Below are 14,914 nucleotides of genomic sequence, written 5' to 3'. Positions count from 1 at the left end.
CCCCTCTTGGAAAACAATCAAGGGCTCCTAACTTGTAGGAGCCCTTCATGCTTAAAAGGGGATGTGCGCGGCACCCTAGGGCTAATGATTCAAGCCCTCTTCCTTCTCCACCCATGAGCCCCCTCTCCTCCTCTTGTTTCAGCCGCAAGCAAAGGGAAAAGCCAAGAGGAGTCTTGGCGGCATCCTCTTCCTCCTTTCCTTCTTCCAACGCAGGCAAAGGAAAAAGGGCTGCAAGGCTTGGTGATCTTCTTCCATGGTTGCTCCTTCTTCTTCCTCCTCCCAAGTACAATCAAGGGTTGATTAAAAGGGAGGACATCAGCCACCATGTTTTCTCTGCAAGGGAGCTAGCACCCCGGGGAGAAAAAGAAGCTTGGATCGATTTCTACTTCGTGTGGATACCCGTAGAGGCCGGGCACTTGAACGGCTTCAAACGAACCTTCATCCAAAACCACGATCATCAGTTTGCAGTGATCATCTACCCGCACAAGGTGAAGATCTGATCTTCTAATGTTTTTAAAAAATTTTTAATCCTTATCTATCTACGAATGGTTTTAAACAACGTTCATGCGATGAACGGTTGATCCCGCGCATGCCTCTTCCGCTGCATCTGAAATTTTTGAAATTTTTCTGTGGCATGGGCGGGTTCCTAACAGTACTTTGGGACTTGGATTATTACTGAGCTCATATTTGACCCAGCTATTGGGTATAAATGTGGTCATAGTTCATGGTTGTCGAGATGATCATAATATTTTTAAAAAAATTGATTTATGAGCAAAATTTAGATTTTGAAATGATAAGATAGTGTATAGATATAGTTTTGAATTGATATACTTTGCATGCTTAATTTCAGTATATTATTATTATTATATTGGTTGAATTTATCTAACTAAAGTGTTCGTTGCTTACTAGGTTTCTAGCTTATTATATGATTTATTACTATTTTTACACATTCGAAGAATTGGCTTGACTCGAGGATTTATCATGAAGGAGCGATTAGAGATAAGATTTTGACATCTTTATTTAAACTAGATTTTTTTGAGTGATGCAAGATTTTGGAATATTATTGATTTTGTGAGACTTTTAATTTTATTATTTAAATAAGAATTTGAATGTTAACTATTTAAATTTATTCTGCTGCTCATATATGATATCATGTTGAGATGCCTTGCATGCTTGTAAGGAGAATTTTTTATAAGTATGCGGCGGTTGCTGCGACCCCTAGCTCAAGATCTCGGGTCGAGGCGTTTCATACGCTAAATAAATCAATAGCGACAACTCAAAAATGAATGGTAGTTGTGCTTCAGGCAGGCAAAGGTACCTCCTGCCTGCTTGATGAAGAACTTGTTATCTTGTCCTAAATTCAGAAGGATAATTAAGACAATCAACAAGACATCCAATCTCAATTAGTGTGTAACAATAAAGGAAAACACAGCCATGGAGTTCCATTAGCTAGCCTTGAATGTCACAATCTTTCAACATGGTTTTTGAGCTTAAAACTACTATAGTAAGAAGTGAGTACCACAGTTCTGAGGCAACAAGACGGCTAATTGAAACCCTAGTGGCTGAAGCCAACAAGACAGCTAATTGAAACCCTAGTGGCTGAAGGAAAGACAACCCAATTGTTACAAATTTTGAAAGTTCACTTGTTCACTATATCTATAATAGCAACGAGGGGAAATTTCCACGGCAACCACTAATTGAAATGAATTTATAAAGAATTATATGAATGGAAATATTATGGAAAATCACTCACAACTAATGGTAATCATCAAGAATTGCTTGACTGTATAATACCAAGAACTGCACAAGACCTTACAGCTGCCAGAAATCAAAAGATCAATGTTGTTTACTTACAAAGATATGCGCTAAGTTATAATACCTATTCCAACTAATAAGAAACTGGGCCTACTGTTGGGAACCCGCCCATGCCGCTGATATTTCAAAAAATTTTTCAGATGGCAGCGGAATCGGCATGCACGGGTTCGACGTTCATCGCATGAACGTTGTTTCGAGACCTTTCGTAATTAGGTAAGAATTAAAACTTTTAAAACTATTAGGAAGATCAAATCTTCACCTTGCGCGGGTAGATGATCACCGCAAATCTGAATTCGTGGTTTTGGAAGAGGGTTCGCTTGAAGCCGTTCAAACGTCCGGCCTCTACGGGTATCCACACGAAGCAGGATCCGATCCAAGCTCTCTATCTCACCGGGGTGCTAGCTCCCTTGCAGAGATAGCTTTTGATGGCTGATCTCCTCTCTTTCAATCAACCCTTGATTGTGCTTGAGAGGAGGAAGAAGAAGGATGAAGATGGGAAGAAGATCAAAAGCCCCTGCAGCCTTCTTCTTTTTCCATGCGTTGGAGCCAAGGAAGAAGACCAAGAGGAGGGAGACGCCTCCTCTTCTTTTCCCTTTGCTGATGGCGGCTGAACCAAGGAGAGATGGAGAGGGGGTGGCCACGTGATGAAGAGGAGAAAGGTCCATCTAGGGCGCCGGCCCTAGTCCTCCTTTAATAAGGATGAAGGGCTCCTACAAGTTAGGAGCCCTTGACTACTTTCCAAGAGGGGGCGCCGGCCCCCCTTCTCTCTTCATGTCGCACCAACTAAGTGAAGAGGGGCTGATGCCCCTCTTACTTGGTTAACCCAATCCTCTTCCAAAGAGGATTAGGTGCCTCTCTCATGGTTTAATCCTAATCTAATTAGGATTAGCCAAATTTGGGTTCAATCTACGCTAGTCCTAATCCAATTAGGACTTGAATGAATCATGACTTAATTGAACTCTTCAATCCTAATCCAATTAGGAGTCATGTTGATTCATTAGATTAATAATTAATTTAGACTTAAGAAATCCTAATCCAATTAGGATTTGTTTAATTTTAGTCCTAATCCAATTAGGACTTTATTTGAATTCGAAGTCCTAATCCAATTAGGATTTCTAGGAATCCTACTCCAAGTAGGAATCCAATTTTAATTCAAAGTTCCTAATCTCATTAGGATTGTAGGAATCCTATTCCAAGTAGGAATCCCAGTCCTACTCCAACTAGGATTCCCAGTCCTAATCCAATTAGGACTCTAGGAATCCTACCCAAAGTAGGATTCTTGTTTCAAGTCCAATTAATTAATTCCCTTTCCTTCTTCAACTTCTTATCAATCAAATTGATTACTTGTGATTCCTAATCACGATTTCAACCATCGGATCGGTCAATACTTCTAGTGTGTGTGACCCCATAGGTTCTACTCTGACTGGTAGTGAGATATATTGTGATCTCTATCTCAATATCATTGAAAACTCCTTTCAATGGGTTGGAACGATTCCAACTCAACTCATTAGGGTTTATCGATCATCAAGATAATCCCTATGAGTCCCACCATCCACCAGTGACACCTAGCAGCATGTAGTGGCTACCCAGTAGAATAGAAGATGAACCTCTAGGTGCAGTTAACGTGTGATACAGTCCTACTATCGTGGATCCCTACAGGACGGAGGTCATGGACAACTCGTCAAACCCCATCGTCTGTCATATGTCAAGATTTATTCGACTTGAGTTCGCTAATGGAAAACTCTTTTTCCACTTTATATTACTGCCCTGGCCAAGGTCTTAGAACTCAGTCTAACAAATCACATAGGATCACTCCTCTTCTATCAAGGTCGATAGATTCCTTATAGGTGCATACCCTACTCCTACAGTGAACTTACTGCAGCCAATCTACACTGCATGGACCCATATGGCTAGAGACCATGTATGTGTGCAGTCAAACTACAATAACCTCACTGTGAGTAGCCGAAGCACCGCAGGTCAAAGGACCAGTCACACTACTGCAACATCAAGCAAGTCACTGACGAGTGGATAGACATCCAAGTGACTTCTTGTCTTGGTCACGCTCAGTACCCTTGTTCTCTAACAAGCACCTGCACTATCACTTCAGCGTCCCTACACTGTGGACTCAAGTCTCGTCCATCCAGAAGGAAAGTGATCTGTGCACTGATCGGATCGATCACCGTCCTCGTGATGATCCATTGATCAGGAGCATTTAGAAATTAATCACCAATGATACATGGCTTAAATTCTCAACTCTTGAGAATATGTATCATCATCTTATTAATTTCTTGGACGATTCATAGACACATAAACAATATGAATGAAAAGATGCCTTTTATTTATTCAATAATAAATAGTCAAGTACAAAATTATGTCCCTAGAATCAACAATGTGTCAGCCAAATTGGCTTCTAGGGCATACATCTAACAATCTCCCACTTGCACTAAAGCCAATTGGTCATATATCTTAGGCCCATCTTCTCAAGGTGGGCTTCAGTCTTTTTCTGACTCAGCTGCTTAGTGAACGGGTCTGCCACGTTATCCGCGGAGTCTACTCTCTGCACCTCTACGTCATAGTCGCGTATGAAATGGAAGCGCCGCTCTATGTGCTTGGACTTCTGATGAGACCATGGCTCCATAGCTAGTGCTATGGTGCCAATGTTATCGCAGTAAAGTGTTATGGCATCTAATGACATTACACCCAACTCTGCAATTAACTTTTAATCAGAAGGTTTCCACTGCATCCTTAGATACGGCTTAAGATTCAGCTTCTAAGGTAGAATCTATAATGATCGGTTGTTTGGAACTCTTCCAATTTACTGAACCACAATTGCACATATTCTGATGTAGACTTTCTATCATCAATATGTGTGCATCCTTCTACCTTCAACTCTGATCTTTTTCCAAAGACCAAGAACATGTCCCTAGTTCTTCTCAAGTACTTAAGACTGTTCTTCACAGCTATCCAGTGCTTCTTGCCTGGATCCGACTGATATCTGCTTGTGACACTCACAGCAAGAGCTATATCAGGTCGTGTACACAGCATGGCATACATGAGGCTTCCTATTGCCGATGCATAGGGAATCTTGCTCATGCGTTGAATCTCTTCAGATGTGTTGGGGCACATCTTCTTGGAGAGATGAATTCCATGCCTTAGGGGTAAGAGACTCCTCTTGGAGTTTTCCATGCTGAACCTCTTCAGCACCTCCTTTATGTACATTTTCTGTGAAAGGCCAAGCATCCTTTTAGATCTATCTCTATAGACCTTTATTCCCAAAATATAGGATGCTTCCCCAAGGTCTTTCATGGAGAATTTTTTTGACAACCAGACCTTGACCGAGGTTAGCATGGGAATATCATTCCCTATCAGTAGGATGTCGTCCACGTACAGTACGAGAAAAACGACAGCACTCCCACTAACCTTTTTGTAAACACACGGTTCCTCTTCGTTTTTGATGAAATCAAACGTTTTGATTGCGTCATCGAAACGAGTGTTCCAACTCCGAGATACTTGCTTTAGTCCATAGATGGACCTTTGCAGCTTGCAGACCTTGTGATCTCCATCACTGGAAGTGAAATCCAAAGGCTGTTCCATATAGATATCTTCATCAAGATATCCATTCAGGAAAGCAGTTTTCACATCCATCTGCCAGATTTCATAATCATGAAATGCTGCAATGGCAAGCAATGTTCGGATGGATTTTAGCATGGCTACAGGTGAAAAGGTCTCCTGATAGTCAATGCCTTCGCGCTGACTATACCCTTTCGCCACAAGCCTTGCCTTATAGGTCTCTACCTTTCCATCCGAACCTATCTTCCTTTTGTAGATCCATTTGCATCCAATAGGTACAATACCTTCTGGTGGGTCTACTAAGGTCCAGACTTGGTTGGAACGCATGGAGTCTAACTCTGACTTCATTGCTTCCAGCCATTTTTCGGAATCGACATCAGATATCGCCTCGTTGTAGGTTTTGGGATCCTGTATGTGATCCCTATCTCCCACCAGGAACATTTCCTCGGTATCCTCTTCTAGTATACCTAAGTATCTATCGGGAGGATGGAAGACCCTACTAGATCTACGAGGTGGTCGAGGGACATCGTGTACTGGCTCTGTATGAATGGGTTCAATAGGATCCATGACTCGTTGCTTTTCAGAGACTTTCTCTTCAAGCTCAATTTTCCTCCCACTGCCTCTATCAAGGATAAACTGATTTTCCAAGAAGATGGCATGACGGCTCACAAACACATTGTGATCCTCTGAGACGTAAAAATTGTATCCTAATGACTCTTTAGGATATCCTATAAAACGAGCACTTATGGTCCTAGCCTCTAACTTGTCCGCCTGTAGTCTCTTGACATGGGCCGGACATCCCCAAATCTTGAGATGACCCAGACTTGGTTTCTTACCATGCCATATCTCATACGGTGTGGTAGGAACGGATTTAGAGGGAACTCTATTCAATGAATAAATCGCTGTGAGTAAGGCATCTCCCCAAAGGAACATAGGTAAATCAGTGAAGCTCATCATGGACCTGACCATATCCAATAGGGTCCGATTCCTCCTCTCTGACACCCCGTTGAGTTGAGGTGTACCCGGAGGTGTCCATTGTGAGACTATGCCGTTTTCTTTGAGATAGTCCCGGAATTCCCCACTAAGGTATTCTCCTCCTCGATCTGATCGAAGAGCCTTAAGAGGTTTTCCAGTTTGTTTTTCTACTTCATTCTTGAACTCTTTGAACTTTTCAAAAGATTCAGACTTGTGTCTCATAAGATACACATACCCATACCGTGAATAATCATCGGTAAAAGTAATGAAGTAAGAATAACGTCCCCTGGCTAGCACATCGAATGGGCCACATACATCTGTATGTATTAGGGTAAGTATTTCAGTGGTCCTCTCCCCATGTCCTACAAAGGGCAGTCTAGCCATTTTTCCTTGAAGACAGGACTCGCAAACTGGATATGACTCGGAAGTCAATGAGCCAAGAAGCCCATCTTTATCCATTTTGTTCATCCTATCCTCTCCAATATGGCCAAGTCTGAGGTGCCACAAATATCTTTGGTTTATCTCATCTTTGGATCTTTTGGATCCTTTGGCACTCATATCTCGCTCGGTAACATTCACAGATACATCCATATGTAAATGATAGAGACTGTCAATCATGAAACCACGTGCGACTATTTTATTTCTCAAATAAATAGAACAGCAATCTTTGTCAAATGTAAAAACATAACCTTCCTGTGCTAGACATGAAACAGAAATCAAATTTCTGCTAGCAACAGGTACATAATAGCAGTCTCTAAGTATTAAACTAAATCCAGACGGTAGTCGCAGATGGTAGGTGCCCACAGCCACAGCAGCAACTTTTGCCCCGTTGCCAACCCGAAGGGTTACCGCACCTTCCGCCAGCCTTCTACTTTCCTTTAGACCCTGCATGGTAGTGCACAAATGAGCACTAGAACCAGAATCTATAACCCAACTAGAAGTAGAAGAAACTGTTAGATTAGTTTCAATTATGAGCAAGTCTATACCTTCTGAAGGTATGTCACCTTTCTTGTTCTTTAGGCTCTCGAGGTATGAAGGACAGTTTCTCTTCCAGTGGCCTTCGACATTGCAGTGGAAACATTTTCCTTTGTCGTTAGCCTTTTTCTTTTGAACTTCCTTCTTTTGCTTCTTGTCTTTCTTCTGCTTCTTTGCAGGCTTCTTTTTCTTCCAAGTAGACTTTCTCTTGGAACCAGAAGTCAACTCAGCAGCAAGGACATTGCCCCTTAAACCTTTCAAGGTTCCCTCAGCAGTTACCAACATGTTGATTAGTTCAGTCTTAGTGCATTCAATCTTATTCATGTGGTAGTTTACTATAAACTGACCAAATGAATCAGGAAGTGACTGTAGGATCAAATCCACTTGCAATTCCTTGTGCATGTCCATACCGAGCTTCTCAAGCTCCTCTAGGTCCTTGATCATGGTCAGACCGTGATCATGGACAGACTGCCCTTCGCGCATCTTCGCTTTGAAAAGCCTCTTGGACACTTCAAAACGAGCTGTGCGACTCTGCTCACCATACAACTCTTGCAGGTGTGCCAGTATGTCCCTAGCAGTCTTTATATTTTCATGCTGGCATTGGAGTTCATTAGACATGGATGCCATCATATAGCATTTTACTCTAATGTCATCATCCAACCACTTTTTATGCAACTCACGCTGAACATCAGTAGGACGTGCTGGTAGTGTGGGGATATCTGAATCGAGTATGTAGCCTATCTTCTCACAGTCCAAAACTATTTTGAGATTTCTAAGCCAGTCTTTGTAATTGGTTCCGGTCAGTCGGTTGGTCTCAAGAATACGGGTCAGAGGGTTTGAAGCCGACATTGTATCTGCAGAGAGTAAAGATTCTAGTTAGACTTTTGTACTTGATCCTAATCTGTTCTAAGGTCTTTTAGAACAAATGTAACTCCCACTATTTTCTCGAATCCCTCACACTCCCCTGGTAGGGAAACGGAAATCCTACACGACTAGGGTTTCTAGTGGGTACTGCGGTCCCACCAATTTACATGCCACCTCACCTAACAGTTATTGGTGACACATAGATGGATGAGTGTACAACTCTTGTACAATGCTTCTCAAGCATGTTGCAGTGTAACTTGGTCTCTAAGCCATGAAGACCTCACCTAACAGTTATTGGTCCCATTTCTTAGTTAAGTCAGACCCACCGTATAACCGTAGGAATAAAGTCGTCATTGGGTCCTCACCTAACAGTTATTGGTGCCCAACCCCACCTTTACCCTACAACATCTCATGTCTATAGAGAGGTCCAGCCCCCCGATGCAACTTGACCACTGTGTCCAGCCGAGACAAATCAACATCAGAAAGGCCTTAGCAGCTCTACTACAGTGGAAGACCTATTGACTTAATATTGGTTAATCAGGTCTTAGTGTTTGCAACTTGAGCCCTTCATAAGAGGTAATCGAATAATTGGCCAGGTAAGCAGGTGGGAGGCTCCCCTTACTCTGAGAGTAAGGTCCTAATTAAGTAACCACCTTTCATGCTTTCCTAGACACCAATTAGATCAATTAATCTAATATGACTTGCTCATGTCGGTTCACTCTCGACTTGATTGAGGAGGTTTTGATTTAGGTCTCAATTGGGTTTGCTACATCACATGTAAACCTATCTACCCGACTCGCATTCACATCTCATGCAAACGGTACATCACAGGCAGTTATAATCGCAGCATCAAATAAAGTTAAACTTTAAATAGGTGATGATCATGGATTCTAATTAGGTCGTATTACAAGCACATGCACATCAATCGATCAAGTGGTCTTCAACTCTTGAATTGGTTCCAAGCCTCCTTGATTCGATCTTTGATCAACTCTTGATCCCATCGCCATCAACCGCTTAGATCACCTTTCATCTCATGCCTTTGCTTCAACTTGATCGTTGATGTACATCACATCACAGAAATACAACCAGATGTAAAATAAAAATAAAAATAAATTACATCTCCTTTTAGGAGGCACGCAGGCCTCTCAAAATATCAAATAAGATGCATGCAAACATCTGAAAAATTACATGACATCGCAGATCACATCGCAGGTCATTACATTTGATACCAAAAGGGGTTGAATCCTATGATCATCACCGTATGCAACAATTATAATTTTCAGATCTGAAAACTAACTGATTGTATCATGACATAGGTCGCTGATCATGCTAATCATGATTCTAAACTTTGTAATCCCATTAACAATGTAATTAGAATCATCATTTTATCACATAAAAATCAGCATTCAAAAATCAGCACCCCTGAAAAATCTGCATGCAGAATTTTTCAGCATGCATGATCATTCAATTTTCAGATCTAATTAGCCTTTAGATATTTAATTCTTACCTTAATCTACGAAGCCTAGGCTCTGATACCACTGTTGGGAACCCGCCCATGCCGCTGATATTTCAAAAAAATTTTCAGATGGCAGCGGAATCGGCATGCACGGGTTCGACGTTCATCGCATGAACGTTGTTTCGAGACCTTTCGTAATTAGGTAAGAATTAAAACTTTTAAAACTATTAGGAAGATCAAATCTTCACCTTGCGCGGGTAGATGATCACCGCAAATCTGAATTCGTGGTTTTGGAAGAGGGTTCGCTTGAAGCCGTTCAAACGTCCGGCCTCTACGGGTATCCACACGAAGCAGGATCCGATCCAAGCTCTCTATCTCACCGGGGTGCTAGCTCCCTTGCAGAGATAGCTTTTGATGGCTGATCTCCTCTCTTTCAATCAACCCTTGATTGTGCTTGAGAGGAGGAAGAAGAAGGATGAAGATGGGAAGAAGATCAAAAGCCCCTGCAGCCTTCTTCTTTTTCCATGCGTTGGAGCCAAGGAAGAAGACCAAGAGGAGGGAGACGCCTCCACTTCTTTTCCCTTTGCTGATGGCGGCTGAACCAAGGAGAGATGGAGAGGGGGTGGCCACGTGATGAAGAGGAGAAAGGTCCATCTAGGGCGCCGGCCCTAGTCCTCCTTTAATAAGGATGAAGGGCTCCTACAAGTTAGGAGCCCTTGACTACTTTCCAAGAGGGGGCGCCGGCCCCCCTTCTCTCTTCATGTCGCACCAACTAAGTGAAGAGGGGCTGATGCCCCTCTTACTTGGTTAACCCAATCCTCTTCCAAAGAGGATTAGGTGCCTCTCTCATGGTTTAATCCTAATCTAATTAGGATTAGCCAAATTTGGGTTCAATCTACGCTAGTCCTAATCCAATTAGGACTTGAATGAATCATGACTTAATTGAACTCTTCAATCCTAATCCAATTAGGAGTCATGTTGATTCATTAGATTAATAATTAATTTAGACTTAAGGAATCCTAATCCAATTAGAATTTGTTTAATTTTAGTCCTAATCCAATTAGGACTTTATTTGAATTCGAAGTCCTAATCCAATTAGGATTTCTAGGAATCCTACTCCAAGTAGGAATCCAATTTTAATTCAAAGTTCCTAATCTCATTAGGATTGTAGGAATCCTATTCCAAGTAGGAATCCCAGTCCTACTCCAACTAGGATTCCCAGTCCTAATCCAATTAGGACTCTAGGAATCCTACCCAAAGTAGGATTCTTGTTTCAAGTCCAATTAATTAATTCCCTTTTCTTCTTCAACTTCTTATCAATCAAATTGATTACTTGTGATTCCTAATCACGATTTCAACCATCGGATCGGTCAATACTTCTAGTGTGTGTGACCCCATAGGTTCTACTCTGACTGGTAGTGAGATATATTGTGATCTCTATCTCAATATCATTGAAAACTCCTTTCAATGGGTTGGAACGATTCCAACTCAACTCATTAGGGTTTATCGATCATCAAGATAATCCCTATGAGTCCCACCATCCACCAGTGACACCTAGCAGCATGTAGTGGCTACCCAGTAGAATAGAAGATGAACCTCTAGGTGCAGTTAACGTGTGATACAGTCCTACTATCGTGGATCCCTACAGGACGGAGGTCATGGACAACTCGTCAAACCCCATCGTCTGTCATATGTCAAGATTTATTCGACTTGAGTTCGCTAATGGAAAACTCTTTTTCCACTTTATATTACTGCCCTGGCCAAGGTCTTAGAACTCAGTCTAACAAATCACATAGGATCACTCCTCTTCTATCAAGGTCGATAGATTCCTTATAGGTGCATACCCTACTCCTACAGTGAACTTACTGCAGCCAATCTACACTGCATGGACCCATATGGCTAGAGACCATGTATGTGTGCAGTCAAACTACAATAACCTCACTGTGAGTAGCCGAAGCACCGCAGGTCAAAGGACCAGTCACACTACTGCAACATCAAGCAAGTCACTGACGAGTGGATAGACATCCAAGTGACTTCTTGTCTTGGTCACGCTCAGTACCCTTGTTCTCTAACAAGCACCTGCACTATCACTTCAGCGTCCCTACACTGTGGACTCAAGTCTCGTCCATCCAGAAGGAAAGTGATCTGTGCACTGATCGGATCGATCACCGTCCTCGTGATGATCCATTGATCAGGAGCATTTAGAAATTAATCACCAATGATACATGGCTTAAATTCTCAACTCTTGAGAATATGTATCATCATCTTATTAATTTCTTGGACGATTCATAGACACATAAACAATATGAATGAAAAGATGCCTTTTATTTATTCAATAATAAATAGTCAAGTACAAAATTATGTCCCTAGAATCAACAATGTGTCAGCCAAATTGGCTTCTAGGGCATACATCTAACACCTAGTTCACTTGACCAGCCCAAATATCAAAGTTGGAGAGGGAGACAAAAAAAAAAGAATAAAGCCCTCTTCGACTTTGAGTAGGAAACAAAAAAAAAAGGGTAAGCCATGTTCGACTTGGAGTATGAGATGGAAAAAATAAGAGATAGAACCCTGTTCGACTTGGAGTAGACCAACCCAGATGCTAGAGTTGGAGTAGGAGATGGAAAAAAAAGAATAGAGCCTTGTTCGACCTTGAGTAGGAAATGAAAAAAAAAGGATAAACCCTGTTTGACTTGGAGTAGGAGAAAAATAAAAAAGGAGATAGAACTATTCGACAAGGAGTAGGAGATAGAAAAAGAAATAGAACCCTATTCGACTTGAAGTAGGAAACAAAATCCTCCATCCTGATTTCCTACGGCAGCTAGAAAATCTAGCCTCCAATGGCTATTTAAAGACTCCCGCATCCCCTTTCGCCTCACCACCGATAAACTTTGCCAATTGCCACCACTAGCCACTGTCGGTTCCTTTCTCTTCTTCTTAGTGTCCAACGACCTTGGCTCACAGTGCTTACAGAGATTACAGTTGAGCACTCGTCTTAGAGAGATTTTTAAAATTATTTGGACCTATCATTTGGTTTTACTCACAAAGTAAGTAATGTAACCTTTTTTCTAGATTTATCAGCAAATTATATAATTATTACTTAATAAATTTGAATCATACTATTCATGATGCATGAATTCAATATTTTTAATTACTGAATATACTTTATTTTGAAATATTATGATGATGTATAGTTGGAAATATTGAACTCGTTTGATTGATTTTGATATTGCATGATTTCTTGTATTTTTGTTGAACTGAGATCTGAACTATATGATTGTTTTGAACTCTCGGTCTGACTATATTAAGAACCCCGCAAATGTGGACTAATACATTGGCATTTGATTAGTCCTGAAGGTTCTATCGTAAGAAGATGCGCGACATACTACAAGTAGATACACGGTCCTGAAGAAATTTGCCACAAGATGATGTGTGGTACACCGTAAGAAGATACACAGTATTATGACCCTGCGAGAGAAAAAATATAATCGTAGCTCCTGGTTGACGAGGTGAACTTAATGATTTGAAAGAATATGGATTTATGAATGAAATTTGATTTTGAGAAAGAATAAATTTAGCATGCATAATATTTTGATAATGTTGCATACTAAGATTTGGTTTTAAATTAATGAATTCTATATGCTTATTTTTTGTAAATAATTATTTAAATTATTACTCGTTTAATTTAGTTAAAGTGTTCATTGTTTATTGGGCTATCTAGCCCATTATTCTATATTTTAATATTTTTACAGATTCTGAAAACTAAGATAGCACACGATTATGATCAAAATAGTGACTAGAGGCCAAATTTGACATCTTTAAATTTAGATCAGATTTTGACTAGAGTTTGATGCAATATCTTTTGAATATTGTTGGTTTTTTGAGATATTAAAATTTGGTTCTAATTATTTAATTAAAGTTTGAACATTGGTTATTTAAATTTATTTTGTTGTTTGCTTTATTATATCATGATGAAATGCCTTGTATACTTGTAAGAAAAGTTTTCTATAAGTATGCGGCAATTGCCGCGACCCCTAACTCATAATCTTAGATCGGGGGCATGACAGTTAATATGCAAGGCATCTCATCATGATATCATAAAGAAAACAATGGATTAAATTTAAATAACCATTGTTCAAACTTTAATTAAATAATTATAACCAAATTCTAATGTCTCAAAGAGCTAACAATATTCAAAAGATTTTGCATCAAATGCTAGTCAAATCCTTATCTAAATTTAAAGATGTCAAATTCGACCTCTAGTCACTCTTTCAATCATAACTTCATGCCATCTTAGATATTAGAATTTGTAAAAATAGTAAGATATGAAATAATACGCTAGATAGCCCAATGAACATTGAACACTTTAACTATATTAATTAAATAATTATTTACAAAAAATAAGCATATGGAAATTATTAATGCAAAACTAAATCCCAGTATGTAGGATTATCAAAAATATTATGCATGCTAAATTTAATCTTTCTCAAAATCAAATTTTGTTCAAAAATACAAATTCTTTTAAATCATCAAGTTTATCTCATCAATCATGACCATATTTTTCTTGTGGCAGGGTCACAATACCGCATATTTTCTTGCAGTATACTGCGCATCATCTTGCGGAAAAGTCCTTCAGGACTGCATTTCTGCTTGCAATATGCCGCACATCTTCTTGCGACATAATTTTCAAGACTAATCAGATGCCAATGTATTAGCCCTATTGGCAGGGTCCTTAATATAATCCGTCTATGTTCAAAACAATCATACAGCTCATATTGCAGTTCAACAAACATACAAGAAATTATAAGATATCGAAATCAATTAAACGAGTTCAATATTTCCAACCTTGCACCATCATAATATTCCAAAATAAAACATTTTCATTGATAAAATGTTTAAATAATATGATTAAAATATTGGTCGTTAAATTCATGCATCATAAATAGTATGATTAAAATTTATTAACTTAATAATCTTATAATTTGTTGATAAACCTTAAAAAAAAATCACATTATCTACCTTACAAGCGGAACCAAACTATATATCTAAATAATTTCAAAAATCTCTCTCAAAACCAAAGACTCTGGCAAGCCCTTAACTAAAATTTATATAAGCATTGTGAGCCAAGACCATTAGATGCCAAGAGGAGAAAAAAAATACCGACGATAATTTAACAGTGGCAATCAACAAAACCTATCGACGATGAGGCAAAAAGGAGATATAGGGATCTTTAAACAACCATCGTAGGTTATCTATTTT

The sequence above is a fragment of the Phoenix dactylifera genome, unplaced genomic scaffold (assembly GCF_009389715.1).
Source record: "Phoenix dactylifera cultivar Barhee BC4 unplaced genomic scaffold, palm_55x_up_171113_PBpolish2nd_filt_p 000213F, whole genome shotgun sequence".
NCBI lineage: Eukaryota > Viridiplantae > Streptophyta > Magnoliopsida > Arecales > Arecaceae > Phoenix > Phoenix dactylifera.
The sequence above is the reverse complement of the archived record's forward strand: the minus strand, read 5'-3'. Positions refer to the sequence as shown.